This window comes from Musca autumnalis, unplaced genomic scaffold (genome assembly GCF_047663935.1).
Source record: "Musca autumnalis isolate F117 unplaced genomic scaffold, ASM4766393v1 scaffold_1, whole genome shotgun sequence".
Lineage (NCBI taxonomy): Eukaryota > Metazoa > Arthropoda > Insecta > Diptera > Muscidae > Musca > Musca autumnalis.
Genome location: NW_027411644.1, coordinates 271,825,879 through 271,841,060, shown reverse-complemented (window position 1 = coordinate 271,841,060; position 15,182 = coordinate 271,825,879). Strand labels below are relative to the sequence as shown.

The window sequence follows — 15,182 nt, the reverse complement described above, 5'->3', positions numbered from 1 at the left end:
AAGACAACGGATTGAAGGTGCATTGTCACCTATCAGAGTAGACATTTCTGATCTCAACGAAAGGATAAAGAACTTTATCCCACAGGATCAGAACAAATATGGTATTCTTGGTGCTTTGGCAGACATTGACATTGTTCCAACCCCTGTCAGCAATCCAACACCAACCAAAGCCAAGGATGTGAACCCTAAACCCAAGATTTCTTGGTGTCCGCCAATCTTTGTGTTTAATGTCAACATAAAGACACTAGGAGACACATTAAGATCGTCGTTACCCAATTCTTCATTCAGAATCATCAATGTTAATAAGAGCAAAAGCAAAATTTATTTCAATGATCCGAAAATACATGCTTCAATGATGGCCATTTTGAAAGACAAAAATGTTCAGTCTTATTCTTTTACACCGAAGGAACTAAAACAGACTTCTTTAGTTCTTCGAGGTCTCTATGATCATGCTTCACCTGATGAAGTAAAACAAGAGTTGGATATACTGATACCAAACACAGTGGACAAAGTAACAAAATATAAAACTCCTTGGTCCGTAAAAAATAAAAGAGACACGTTCCTCATGTTGGTCTCCCTTTGCCCGGGGAAGAAATTCGGCGAAGTCACACACATTCGTGAAATTTTCAGTCAATCCATATACTGGGAGAAACCCAAAAAGAAAAGTGGTGATCTCCAATGTTTCAGATGTCAAAGGTGGGGACACGTTTCCCGTAATTGCAATTCAACATACAATTGCGTAAAATGCAGCCAAACACACCTCCCTGGTGAATGCCAAAGGACAAGTTCCGATACAACGGAACCATTTTGTATCAATTGCGGCAAGCATGGACACCCAGCAAATTTTAAAGGCTGTCCATTTTACAAAAAATACATTCAAACCAGGAAAAGCAAGATAACCAAGGCTTTGGAAGATAAAGAGACTGCCCAAAGAAATGTATCTAAAATACTCAACACCGCCAAGTTCACCCCTGGCAAATCATTTGCCAGTATGTTTAGAACCGACAAAAATAGTGCACAAGCTTCTAATCAGAAACCACAAATCATTGAGCAGTTCCTGGAGCTTGCAAAATTTTTCATGGAACCAGAGGAACTTACCTTAGAACAGGAAATTCAATTATTTTTATCAAACTACAAAAACATGTCAAAGGATGAAGCGAAAACACAATTTATGCAGCTTCTATCAAAGGTAAGATCTAATTATGGACCATAGATCTATAAATTTCCTGACATTTAACGTTAGATCACTTGTGGAAAAAAGTAGGCAAGTAGAACTTGCCAACATACTCCATTTTAACAATATAGATATAGCATTCATTCAAGAATGTCATTTAAAGAAAAACAAGTTCATCAAGATTAATGGGTACAATTTTATTTACGATAATTCTCCACTTGGTGTGGCAGTATGCATTAAAAAGTCTATTCAATTCCAACGTATACCCGCTGAAGATATGGGTATAAATACCTCATTCATCCAAATAGAAATGTGTTCCAACAGTTTATCCAAGAAATATCTGGTTGGATCAGCTTATATACCATGCAATTTTCCTGCACAAAGACTTGTATCGGATCTGAATAAATTAATTCAACTTTCCAGCAATTTCGACGGCTTTGTTATTGGCGGCGACTTAAACTCAAAAAGTCCATCTTGGGGTGATACTTTTGAAAACTTAAATGGTAGATGCCTGTCGTCCTGGCTTGATGATAATTCGATGGAGGTCACCAGAATTTGTGACTCAAGCCCTTCTTACCCAAATGGTGCCTCATTTCTAGACCATTTTTTAATCAGTTCACACTTAGTTGATGCTCTAAATCAGAACTTCACCATTTCTACCATATCAACGTTTTCGGATCATTTTCCTATAAAATTGGGGTTGAAATTTTAATATCCAAGTATTACCTTGAGCACTCCACAAATTTTTACATCTTACAAGCAAACCAACTGGAATAACTTTCGTCAAGATTTGGACAGAATTTCGCTCCAATTTATGCCACCATCAAACAGAAGCCTAGAAAATTATGAAATTGATGACGTTATCAACAATTTTAATAGCGGATTTTCTGAAGTTCATAATATACACTCACAAAAAATTGAGTTGAAAGACGGAAAATTACCTCTTTCCGACAGAGTGAGACATTTCCTTAAAATCAAGCATCAGTGGCAGAGAAATTTAAAAAAAATTTTCCATCGCTCTGGTAACAGAATAAGCCGGGAGTATTCCATTCTCTCAAATCAAATCCAACTTCTAAAAACTATTATAAAGGAGCTTATTAATATGGAAACGACAGAAATCTTCAACAATAGGTTGAAAAAAATCAAGCCAAGTCCATCAGCATTCAAGGAAATAGCAAAGATCACAGGAAAAGCTAAGGCTCCCTTCTGCAATAAAATTCATGTTGAAAATAATACCATAACAAACCCTTCTGACATTGCACATAATTTCAAAAATTATTACTCATCAATTTTTGAAGAAACTGTACCATCTGTTCCTGTTGATGATCTCAACGATAGAGTTCTGTCTTGTATGAATTCAACATCGTCACGCATTTATTCGTTTGATGAATCTTTTAACGGTCTGGATAATCCTGATACGTACCATTTCGTTTCTCCTGAAAAGATAAGAGAGATAATTGGCAATGTAAACACAAAAAGATCCTCCGGTCCTGATGGAGTCTCTAATTTCATCATCAGAAAATTTCCTGACTCCACGGTAAATTTACTTACATGTATCTTTAATAATTGCATAAACAATGGATATTTCCCCTCTCAGTGGAAAATCGCCAAAGTGATTCCCATTAAAAAAAAGGCCGCCATTGACAGTATGGACAACTTCCGTCCTATCTCTCTTCTATCAAACATAGGGAAATTGTTTGAACTGGTACTAAAAGAGAAACTGGAAAAAGAATTTACATTTGATCCAATTCCTAATTTTCAATTTGGATTTAAACGAGGTCATTCTACTCAACATGCCTTGCTCAAATTTCATAACGACATCACGTCAAACTTAAATAATCAGAACTGTACTGTCGCTGTTTCACTTGATATACAAAAAGCGTTTGATTCCGTATGCCACATGGGAGTCTTATACAAGCTAGTTGAACTCAATGTTGATCCATACATCGTAAAAATCATGCAGAGTTTTTTCACATCTCGTAAATTTATGGTGCAAATTAAAGATGCAGTTTCTGCCAGCGGCGATGTGAAAAGTGGTGTACCACAGGGAAGTATTCTAGCGCCATACTTGTTTAATATCTTTCTGCACGATTTTCCGCATGTCTCCCGTCATTCGAAAGCCATCTTATACGCAGATGACTGTTTAATATACGCACACAATGTGTCACCATTAAATGCACTAAACTACGCATCTACTCACCTAAACATCATCAATGACTTTTACAAGCGCTGGGGTATAAAAGTTAATGCAGCCAAATCTGTTGCGATATGCATTCGCAATGCATCGGGAAAGTGTCCCAGGTTTGTGGTTCCAGAAAGCAAGATGCTTAGACTATCACTGGATGGCGTTGACATTCCCTTTAAAACGTCGATGAAATATCTAGGTATAACCTTTACAAACCTGCTCAAGTTTAACATCCACGTGCGCTCAAATATAGAAAAAACAAAGAAAATTTTAGGGAGATTCTCATATATTCTTAACAGCAAATACTTACCGCAGAACACCAAACTTTTGCTGTACAAAGTGGCTGTAAGATCCATCCTTACATATGGTTTTCCAATCTGGTTCACTATATCTCCTATAGTGGCCAAAGAATTGGAAATACATGAAAGAAAAATACTGAGGAAATGCGTTGATAAAAACTTTGAGACCCAAAACAAAAAATATTCAAATGCTTACATATACAATTCCGCAGGAGTTGTTCCTTTTTGTAAGTATACATTACGCCATCACAGAAAGTTTATTGAAGCGCTGGCAGACCACGAGAACTCCCTTCTAAATTCAATATATGACTTGGAAAAAGACATAACCTGGAATGATTTGCCTTACTTATCCTCGGTAGGCATTTTGAACGAGAACCTGGAGGATGATAACGATGAATATATAATGCCACCTTTCTTCACCACCTCGCTTCCAGGCTCCCACAGAGGATAAACTGATAACTAATCTGTGATAAAAAGTAAACAAAAATATTTTGTTTTTCAAAATAGTCAGGCTTAATCCCATAGTTGTTGTTTTAATATTTTATTAAAACAACTTTAATTTATTAGTGGGAAAAAATTGGCGATGTTTACCAAGGGGTAAGGCAGGGAATACTATAGTTTTAGATCTCGCCACAGATCTTCATCAGTTCCCTTAATTCTTGTTTTTCAACAAGAAACTTTTTATACCCAAGTGTCAATTGCTAGCTTGGTAAACATCGCCAATTTTTTCCCACTAATAAATTAAAGTTGTTTTAATAAAATATTAAAACAACAACTATGGGATTAAGCCTGACTATTTTGAAAAACAAAATAGAAGTCGTCATCCCAAACAAAAAACGCCAACCCTCGTAAACAAAAATAGTTAAAAATATCATTTTGCATTTTACAAGCTTTACTTTGTATATAATATCCTGCTCTAGTATAAAAAGAGCGCTCGTTTTACACCTTCACATATAGTTACCAATTTTTAGTATATTTACATTTTCGCTGTTCTTCAAATCGCGAACAGCTCTCTTTTTGTTATTTAGTTTTAATTTTATTTTGTTGATATTATTTATTAATTGCAGACACGCAGCTCTGACATACAATGTTTAGGTCTCCGAGCATACCTTATTGTCATATCATTTGTTTACATTTTATTTTTGCTTCCTCTCAAATTTCGCACGTAGCATATATATACATTTATTGTTATTAGAGCAAGACAACAATAGTTCTAAGACTTACAAATTGTTATCATTTTACTTTGTATATCTGTACAATCGAAAAAGAAGAAGACTCGAATAAAAATACTTACTTACTTACTTACTTACTTCGTGATTTCACGCAAAATCATCAAAATTTACGATGATTTTGCATACAAAAATGAAATCATCTCATTTCGTTTATTTCAGCGAAATCAACATAGAAATCTCAGTACTCATGATATACAACCCTGTTTTTGCTTAAAAAAGTACCAAAATTTGCAACACTTTTCACTATCACAATAAACAAGGTAGGTGGCAAATTGCTGCGACAAGGTGAAAAAATAAATAAATTGCTTTGTTACAATGTTAATTTTTCATTGTGTTCCTGTATTTTTTAATGGTAAAATTAGTAAATGAGCAAAATTTCAATAAATACTTTCTATAAAAAATTTTTCATGTTCGATCAGCTGCAAATATGCCTCTACCTTGATTATTGTGATATGTTTGAAAACAACAAAAAATAAGTGTAAACAACGGGAGCAAAAGTATAAACCAGCTATTAGTTTAGAAAATCCGGTCGATTTAAGTTGTCATTGTCATACAATAGACATATGTCTAATAAATCGAGATAATGCACTTAATCATCGTATAAGTGCATAGTGTAAACCAAGTTTTAAACTTAATTTATAATACATTTACATTTACGAAATCTGGTGGATTTCAACTGTAAATTCCTTTGTGTATACGTCAAATGCAATCCCATCTGAAATCCATTGGATTTCATTTGACGATTAAGCAATGGGATTGACAGTTGAAATCGAGTGGATTTCGTAAATGGAAACCTGGAAACCTAAAACTAAAGGCCAGAACAGAATCAATCGTTGCTTGCTTTCCAAATAGTCAAGGAACGCTTTGCAGGTTAAAAATGGTAATAAATGGTAAAAATGGTAACCTCAGGTAAGTAAAGGAACCATGGTACAAATACACAGGTAGCCGCATCGGCAATTGTCGGTAACATAAGATGTCAAAATTTGACATCAATTCAATGCAATTGACACATTATGTTACCATCAGCTGGCTTGATAATGCTACCTGTATTATTGTACCATGAAAGGAACACATCTTATAAAGGAATGCCAGAGCCTCCTAAAGGGGAACGCAGGCGGATTTCCAAAGAGGCTCTGGCATTCCTTTATAATTTGATATTTGGGGAAGCAAGCGACGTTGTGGGATTAATTTGACGTGTACATCCAAAAAGTGTAATTTAAGTCAGCTTTCACACAGTGTCGTTTTGGCGACACCATTTCACAGTTTCCGTTTTGATGTTCATTCGTAGAAGTTGTCAGGGTGGGAAAATGTAGAGAAGAAAACGTACGGAAAAGTACTGTTGATGTAAATTCATACACAAAATAATTATTTTATTGCACTTATTTATTCAGGGCAATCATGAATACATATTTCCCTCGGAATTTTTCCGCACGGAAAATAATTTAAAAATGTGAAATTCTTAAAAAATTATTATTTTAAAACGTGGAAAACTGCTAGAATCTCCTAATTATGGAATATTCTTGCCTAATCAACAAAAATATTCCCTTTTTGGACATAAATAATACGAAAATAAAAAATTGTGAAATTGGGGAGAGGGAACAAATTCCGCACGGAATTTTTATTCATGATTGCCCTGATTATGTTTCTTACCTGCAATGATGTTTTTCATCAGAATCAATATATACACATATTTTGTAATCTCTATTTCAACATATTTCATTAAAACATTTTTGTACATTCGGTACATGAATAGTACGCTTAGGTAAAGATGTACGGTTGTTACAAAAATCCCGCAAAAATGCAACCCTGCTTACAAAAAATACGAATGAAGCGAAAACGGAAAGCAAGAAATGATGTCTCCGTGACGAAAGTACACTGTGTGAAAGCCGACTAAGTTGTCAATTCCGAACACAAAACTCTTGTTTTACTTGCTAGTTCAATGGCATTGCTAATTTAAATCCTGAACTTTACTAATGGTCTGTTTGTATTATAGATTTTTTTTTGCACGTGATTATTTTAAGGATTTATTTGATCTATACGCAATGGAATTGACATTTGAAATCTAGTGGATTTATGCTTGGTTTATACGGCGTTTATATTATAGTTTTTTGCAGGGTTAACCTTCTTTATGAGGATTTATTTGAAGTATACACAATGGAAATGGCATTTGAAAACCAGACCCACTGGGTTAACCCGGTTATATGTAAACGGCCTATTACATTTACGAAATCCACTCGATTTCAACTGTCAAATCCCATTTCTGACATAATAAAAATAAAAGAATAAAGAAGGCCGAGCAAATGTCGAACTGGGTTGCCCTTTTCTTTTTTATTCTTTTATCAGAAGCATGCAAGGTAAGCAGGCAAGGCAGCTTATGTACTCACCCCTTTACAATCCCTATGGGCCATTATTATAGCTTTGTTCCTTTACCTTTTTAATGGTAAGAGTGGTAAAAGAGAAAAGTGTCAAAATTGTTCAAAATTGCTCTCTCATGAACATTTTTACCAGAAAAGTAAAGGAACGGAAAAATGGTAGGTCTGGCAGCAATGTCAGAAAAAAAACATAAAAAATCAATTTTCGTCTTTTATTTCACAGTTTTTAATTTAGTGTTGTCAGTGTTCGACTTTTTCTTCGGGATTTCGTCCATTTTGTGAAATAATCGTCAAACAAAAGTCGAAAAATCAGTTCTGCCATTTTCTACCTGCAGAAATTTTGCTGGTAGCCTGTGGTAGAAGAGAAAGCCATTTTCGCTCTCTCTCCCCTCTCACTCTCTTAAAAATTGCTTCCAGTTTTGCCACTTTTCGGGGTTAAGGAACGCTTTGCAGGTTAAAAATGGTAACAAATGGTTAAAATGGTAACCTCAGGTAAGTAAAGGAACACAGCTTATATGTGTTCTTTTACTATCTAATGGATTTGAAAATAAACCAATTTAGAGGCATTGAAAATATAATTTTTACATTATATATTTTTATATTTTTACATGACATTATATATAATTTTTACATTATATATATTATAATTTTTACAAATTTCGCACGTTTTATAAAACCTGTTAAATGTAAAAACGCATGGTAGAACAAATACAAGGTAAAGTTAATACTACAACAAATACAACTCGAACAACAACCACAAAGGAATTTGTTTTTGTTTGTAAACCTTAGTGTCAACGTAAATGTAAACAAAACAAGGAAATGTCTATAAATTATTGGAATTTAAAAAACTAATATTTTTCACATTTGATTGAATATTTTGGAAAACATGAATGAAAACTCGTTAGATTTTCAATTTGAATGTTTCCATATCATTCCACTAAATGCATCATTTCTCGCAGAAAGTAGAATACTTGCAAAAATGTTTCGGGTCGCTGGTAATTCATTGAAAAAAGAGAAGATGTTTCAATCATTTGCTTTTGAAAACAAAAAAGCACATGTTTATTAGGGCTTTATTCTTTTCAAGTTTAACAAAATACCACACATATTAACAAATATTGTACCGCCTCTATAAGCGATGTTTTAGTGTGCGGCATGTCGTTCGGACCTGGAGGAGGTTACATGTCAATGATATGAAGCCGTCTTTATGGGAAATAGTTTTTTTTTTCTGATGAATAAATTTGTTCTTCAAAAATATATATCCCTAATATACATCGAACATAGAAATAAATACATAAAATGTCGAATGGAATTTGACACTAACACTACAACCCAGTTCAGTCAGCTGGGTATTGCTGCTACCTTTTCTTGTTCTACCATGGTAAAAACGGCTACAAACATTCAATTATATTGACAAATTTTGTTTATATGAGATATTAAGATATTCCCCCTTATTACGGTTGGCGTAGTCGTATGCATTCAAATGTCGTAGGCGTAGTCGTAGTTTGCATTTTTTATATGATGAAAAATTATATACTACGAACATTTTTTTTATTTTACAGTATCATACATGGTATAAGTAAAGAGGTAGATTTAAATGAAAAAAATCTATAGAACCCTTGTTTTTCTTGAATTGCTAAAACTTCAAAATAAAAGCAACAAGTGGGTTTGTTTACAATACATTTTTTGAGCATTTTATAAAATGCGCGAAAAATGAATGAAGAGTTAAGTTTTCTCCACAAAATCGAGTTGTGAATATGATAAACTGATTGTTTCAATGCAAATCTCACCAATTTCTTCCATACAAATGGTCTAAAAACAATTTTAAAAATCACTGAATTCGATTGTTTTTAAAATTGTTTGGCATATTATTCAAACACCACAAACACATACACAGTTTGTTTATATTGTTTTGAAGTTTTAGGCATACTCGAATGAAAAAATTTAAATTGTCATAAAGCTTTGGCTAACCTTTCTTATTAAACCGTGGTATCATAGATCCATAAAATATCGAAAGAAACACATTCATCATTCCCTGGACGGATTTCTTAAGCTATAAATCAGGTATCGGCACCAATACAAACGCATTGTTTGCGGCCTCACGCGTACGACTCTCTCTCGCTCTCTCCACATACAGCGTGTGCGTTAATGCATTGCTAAAATTAACAAGTAAGAAAGGCGTTAAGTTCGGCCGGGCCGAACTTGTTATACCCTCCACCACAAGTTATTTTGAAGTAAAATGGAATAATAGTTTCCTTTCGCGTATGAAGAAGACTTAATACTAGATTTCAGCAATTTCGGTAAAACAATGTGAGGCACCGTTCTATGGGGGCTATTTCAAAACGTAGATCTATACCGACAAATTTCTGACGGAAAGTTTTTAGACTCAAAGAAGACTAAATCTATGGGGATATAGGAAGACGTGGACCTATAACGATAATACTCTTCTGGAATATTTTATAACTCTTGGAAGACTATATAACGAATTTCAGAAATTTCGGTGGGATATTGACGTCACAATCTTCAGTATTACGACAATCGGGAGGTACCGTTCTAATGGGGCTATATCTAAACGTGGACCTATACCGACGAATATAATCGGAAATGGGGCAATATGAAAGCGTGAACCTGTACAGACAAATTTCTGGCGAACAGTTTTATATCACATTGAAGACTAAATACCAAATTTCAGCCATTTTGATGCAATATTGAAGCCACAGCCTTTAAAATACGGAAAATCCGGAGGTACCTTTCCATAAAGGGGTAGTTTGAGTACCCCCAACGAAGTCTAAATACCAAATTTCAGCCATTTCGGTGGAATATTGAGGCCACAACGTACAAAATACCGAAAATCGGGAGGTACCGTTCTATGGGGGCTATATGAAGGCATGGACCGATACACAAAAAGTTCTGGGGGAAAGTTTTATACCACCAACGTAGACTAAGTACCAAATTTCAGCCATTTCGGTGTGATAATGAAGCTAAAACCTTCAAAATACCGAAAATCGGGAGGTACCGTTCTATGGGGGCTATATGAAGGCGTGGACCGATACCGACAAAATTCTGGGGGAAAGTTTTATACCCTTAAAGAAGACTACGTACCAAATTTGAGCCATTTTGGTAGGATAATGAAGCTAAAACCTTAAAAATACCGAAAATCGGGAGGTACCGTTCTATGGGGGCTATATCAAAACGTGGACCGATATATCCCATTTTCAATACCAACCATCCTGCAAGTAGTAAAAACTTCTGTACCAAATATTGACTCTCTATCTTTCAAATTCCGAGCTGTATCTTGATTTCAACAGACAGACGGACGGACTGACGGACGGACGGACAGACGGACATGGTCAAATCGACATAGAATTTTATGCTGATGAATAATATATATACTTTATAGGGTCTCCGACGAATATTTCGATGTGTTACAAACGGAATGACAAATTTAATTATACCCTCCATATGGTGGAGGGTATAAAAATCATTGAAGCAAGCGACAACAGAACCACCTTCATTGACTTCTGAACGAAGACTGAGTGGTGTTTGTTCTGTTGTTATTCTCATCAAGGGCACGTGTGCCCCTTTTTGCCGGATGCTGCTATAAATAAAATTTATTTTTTTGATACGACAAATCGGTGTCACGTATGGCGTTGAAATGCGAGGAAAGAGTCGTGACCGATTTTGTTAACGACTGCATATAAAAATAAAAACAAATCAATTTCAAAAGATTTTTTTTGGCAATGATTAATGAAATATATTGGAAAATAACTAAAATAAATAAAAATTTTACTTCTTTAATTCATTTTCGTATGACAACTTTCGTGTTTTTATCAGATGACAAACTTCCTATTGAACATCTGTTGGAGTCCTCGTATAAAGATTCAAGCAATGCAAATTTCTTAGTTCTTGTTCAAAAGATGATTTCGAACGAATTATTTTACAATTAAAAAAATTTTTTTTTAATTTTGTATGAGGAAAGAATTGTCGTTGTCGTAAATTTTTCGTGATACCATAAATTAGCCCTACGACAACGACTACGCCAATGACTACAAAAACGTCTACGCCGAACAATTATTTTGATTGTAAAAACTGTAGGGTTGGTTTTTCTTCTGGATTAAAAGCTTAAACATGATCTACTAATAATTCTATTAATTTTTTAACCAAAAGAATTCTTTAAAATGTGATATTTTAACTTTTAAGAACGAATATATTCATAATACCAATCAGTCGTTTCGACACGTCAACTTGCAATTCTGGATACGACTACGCCAACCGTAATAAGGCTGATTATTTTGCAAAATGGCTTTAAATTTGCTATGCAAAAAAGCCTTTAATAAATATTATTATATACATTGTATATTTCTCTTCTTTATATTAGCTGTGTCTGGTTACCCTAAAACTTGTAACAATTTGTACCAATTGTTGCTGGAAGTCGTCTGTTAACACAAAAAACCAGCAAAAGAGAGCGATTCGAGAGAGACATTTTGACAGTTCTTTCACTGAGAGCTTGCAAATTCTTGCTAGACAAATTTCTTCTAGAAAGCACTTGCAAGCTCTTCTTCTTCCTGAAAACAATCAATCATCTGTTTTTAATTTGTTGTTGATTTATGTTTGTGAAAATTAAAAACCATTTTAGTCTAATTGTATTGTTTTATGGAAAACAAATTTGTAAAGTGGAAAAATACTTTTTTCTTTCATTTTATTTTTTAATTTTTAATAAAATACAACGTGTTTGCTTCCTTTATTGGCGGACAAATTGTCTGTTTTGGCAAGCCAGCTGATTGCTTGCTGGTTTTTGCTGGGAAGGTGTCTGTTTACATTTTACAATTTTCTAGCAAAAGAGAACAAAAACCCCTTACTCTCTGAGAAAGTTCTTGCTGGAAAATTTTTGCTGGGAAAGTAACAAGACAGACTTATTAATGTATGGTGCATGTATGTATTTATAAATATATATTTATTTACATAACCATCCCAACACAGGGAAAAAGGAGATTTTTCTTTCATATCAATTATGACGTAGGATATCTTTCTGAAGGCATCTCGGATCAAATATTTAATCCCAAAATAGTTTTCGATCTAAACTTGCTGTGCATTTTATTACAGCATCAGATTGTGCTTTTAAATATACAGTTTGTTCATCAGTTGGCTGCGTTGCTATCATCAGTCATATTACCTACAAATTCGATAAATTCAGATACAATTAACTTTTTATCTTCAAAGGAATATTGACCTTCATTTTCTATTAATTGTATGAACGGTATCATACCTCTCATAAAATCTCTTGTTGCTGTTTCCTCTTCAACATTTGGTACAATCAATGAATTTACAACAGTTTCATTAAAAAGTTTTGAATAAGTTTTTATATTGAATGAAACAAATTTGTATTTGTGTCTTAGAAGTGCACTTCCATATTCCATCTTAAATGATTTTGTAACATATTGGAAACTTAAGAAAGGCAATACTAACATTTCATATTAGATGCATTAAATCAAATGCAGTATGTATTTTATACCCCGGCACAATTTCAAAAAATGGTGTGGGGCTGTTTAACACGAATTTGGAATTAACTCGACCTGCATTGCATACGTTTAATACTATTGTGGCATTTATACTACTAGCAGCTTCAAAAACCTCACATAATGTTTCGTATACTTCTTCACCAGTAGCTGAATCGGGAAAACTTTTAGCTGCTATTAAAATTTCCCCATCGCCGTGAAGGCTGTATAATTGAAAAATATAGGCTTCGTGTCTTTGTTTATCTATTTGTATATGCATTCCATCAATGTCAATACGCATAGTTTTTCGTCCTCAGGCATTTCACTCAATATTTTATGTACAATTTCAGTGGTTTCATTATCAAACCCTACAGACTTCTCCGTATAATTCCTTTCTGGGAGAGTGCGGTTCCTTATAGAAACCAGTAATAATGCCAGCATAAATGTAACTTTCATCTGGTGAGTGTAATTCTGCCATAGCATTATTAGATGTATCGTTATTTAAAATTTCTGGATCTAATTCCATGTCATGCTCGAAAAGTTCTACATTGGGATTACGTGAATAAATGTCTACGACATGTCCAATATTTAATTCAGGAGCATTTGAAGAATATTCATGAACATATAATTGATAAAACGGATTTTGTGAGGGTATGGTCTCTTCATTAATATTTCTCACATCTCCCGTCGATAGTATATAATTTCCCCCCATAGCATCATTTGATGTTGTGGGTTCCATATAAATATCATTAATATTATCTTCCATATAATTTCGCATAGCATGATTATTTGATGTTGAGGGTTCCACATTATTAGAAATTGCTCCATCATTTGGCCTGTTCCCGTACTTTATAAAGTGGTAAAAGTCGTAAAAGTTGTAAAAGTCGTAAACGATTTTCATATAAATTTTGTGTACGGGAACGCAAAATTTGTAAAAGTGGTAAAAATTGTAAAAACTTTTTAGTTCTGGAACAGAGCTATTGATGGGCAATGGTAAGTGGAAAGTTGGGTATGTGTCACGGGAAATTCTATTTCCACCTGTTGTATCATCTTCATTAAAATGTTTTGTATATGTATTAATGTACCTTCAACTAACCCATACTTGTTTACTAATAACGGTATCCAATTTGAAATAACGTTATGAAATCTAAAATTTTGTTCGGGTTCCTGGTAATTAGGGTTTTCTTTTTTAAGTTTTCTGATCTCCATTTTTCCTACTATTCTACTTCCACAAGTGGGAATGCAACATTTTTTTAAAAGACCCATCTGAAAAAGGTATTTTAATTGAAATTTTAAAAAATTCAAAATCATAACTAAATTACACTGTGCTACAGTGAAAATTTGCGGGGGTTCTGATGCATAAATTCGATATTGTGGGATTCCATGGAAGACGAAAATATCTTTGGTTCCTTTGGGTCACATCGTTTTTTTATTTTATAACGGTAAATGTAGTGAAAACGGGGTTTCATGGATTTTCAACATAAAACGGACATAACTTATTTTTCCCGGACTTTTACAGCTTATTTTTTATTTAAAAGGTGAAAATTGTGTCTTTCGAACAAGCCATAATCTTTAAAAATCGGGTAACAAATGGGTGAGTTATAAAAACAGGAAAATGCTTTTCCTCGTGCTCTATGCTGCGTAGAAGACACCAAACTGCGTAATTATTTACTTTTATCAAGAAGGAAATTTAGTTAGCTTTACAAAATGTGAAAAACCAATGAAATTGGTTGAAAAATACATAAATGAGTTATGCCATCTTTAGTGTTTTAACTTTTTGGTTTTTCCTTTATAAAAGATTGGTACCTTGTGCGTAATTACCCAGCAAAAAGTTTGCATCCGCAGTTAAATCACTAGAACAATTGCCGCTGGAGTACATCTTTTCCTATGAATTCACCTATGAATTTTACAAGAGAGCGCGCAGCTAGGATGCACTCCATTTTGCATCCACGGCACACAGCTAGGATGCACTCCATTTTCGATCCAAATCACAGCCTTTGTTGTAGTGTTTTGTATTGAATGTTTGTTTTGTTTATTGTTAAAGATTCAATCTCATTTTCGATTGCTTGAGTGGAGTATTCCCCCATTGGCTCAACTTCATTTATTACCCTCTATTACAGAGGGTAATGTTTTTCAAAGGCATCATTTCAAAAACTGAGAAGCCAATTGATAATTCCCTTCGCCGGGATGAAATCATGATATTGGTAGCGATCAGTAAAATTTTGCAACACTGTCGGTTCGTTTTGAAAAACATTACTCTCTGTAATAGAGGGTAATAAATGAAGTTGAGCCAGTTGGGGAATACTCCACTCAAGCAATCGAAAATGAGATTGAATCTTCAACAATAAACAAAACAAACAAAAAACAGCAGAGGAACGGGCGAATGGAGCTTTGTTAAAAACAAAAAAAAAAAACAAAATTCCAATAA

At 34.0% G+C, this 15,182-nt stretch overlaps 1 long non-coding RNA gene across 6 annotated transcripts; it reads right to left on the bottom strand.

Moving 5' to 3' along the window:
• Positions 1-1,343: 1,343 nt before the first annotated feature.
• On the bottom strand, positions 1,344-4,781 carry LOC141391280 (uncharacterized). Of its 6 annotated transcripts, none has more exons than XR_012409613.1 (9): positions 4,620-4,781; positions 3,855-4,122; positions 3,375-3,794; positions 2,972-3,313; positions 2,726-2,894; positions 2,482-2,610; positions 2,116-2,380; positions 1,932-2,009; positions 1,344-1,860 (listed from the first exon to the last, which is right to left on the bottom strand). It is a non-coding gene; the product is annotated as an uncharacterized lncRNA (long non-coding RNA). The 6 variants fall into 6 exon arrangements; XR_012409612.1 differs by having other exon boundaries at positions 4,639-4,781; XR_012409609.1 differs by having other exon boundaries at positions 2,086-2,380; positions 2,457-2,610; positions 4,555-4,778.
• Between the last annotated feature and the right edge of the window lie 10,401 nt (positions 4,782-15,182).